Consider the following 724-nt stretch of genomic DNA (forward strand, 5'->3'; position numbering starts at 1 on the left):
TAGTGCTGGAGACCACTGTGACCGTAGAATATCAAGACAAATGCTCCCATTACTGTTAATATTTGGATGATAAATTCTTGTTGTAAATGCAACCTGTATGAAAAGAAAAATTTTGTAAATCGGTTTATTAGTATCATACAGAATACATTAAAAGCAATTGTCACATCTCAATTACCTTAGGTGGTTTGAAGGGGTAATCTGTTGGGAAATGAATTGTCAAGAAAAATACTCCACCCTGATAGGGACTGTCATTCTGTTAATGATAAAAAAAAAAAGTAGATTTAAAATTAGAAAATTACATAAACTATTTATCTGAAATTAATGTGAATACTTACTGGTCCCATTATTGTAGCTTGCCAATGAAACACTGTAAAAGAACAATGAAAAGATGAACATGTAACAAATACCCACATTATACCTACACCATAATAACCTATCATTTCCCATCTATTTATAAGCAGTAAAATAATTAATATGGGTAGGATAAAATCTGTTCAGTCTGAACAAAAAAATAAAAAATTAGACTACTGATAAGGTAGAGAATATTTTGGGGGGCTGGGAAGTTGGCTCAATGGTAGAATTCTTGCCTCACCTGCACGAGGAACTGGGCTTGATTCCTCAACACCACATAAGCAGAAAAAAGCTGGAAGTGGTGCTATGGTTCAAGTGGTAGGGCACTAGCCTTGAGCTGAAGAGCTGAGGGACAGTGCCCAGGCCCAGAATT

At 35.4% G+C, this 724-nt stretch overlaps 1 long non-coding RNA gene across 1 annotated transcript; it reads right to left on the reverse strand.

Moving 5' to 3' along the window:
* Positions 1 to 2: 2 nt before the first annotated feature.
* On the reverse strand, positions 3 to 389 carry LOC105988736. The gene is made up of 3 exons (XR_001175215.1): positions 336 to 389; positions 176 to 253; positions 3 to 93 (listed from the first exon to the last, which is right to left on the reverse strand). It is a non-coding gene; the product is annotated as an uncharacterized LOC105988736 (long non-coding RNA).
* Positions 390 to 724: the final 335 nt, after the last annotated feature.

Source organism: Dipodomys ordii, unplaced genomic scaffold (genome assembly GCF_000151885.1).
Source record: "Dipodomys ordii isolate 6190 unplaced genomic scaffold, Dord_2.0 Scaffold50, whole genome shotgun sequence".
In the NCBI taxonomy this organism is placed as follows: Eukaryota; Metazoa; Chordata; class Mammalia; order Rodentia; family Heteromyidae; genus Dipodomys; species Dipodomys ordii.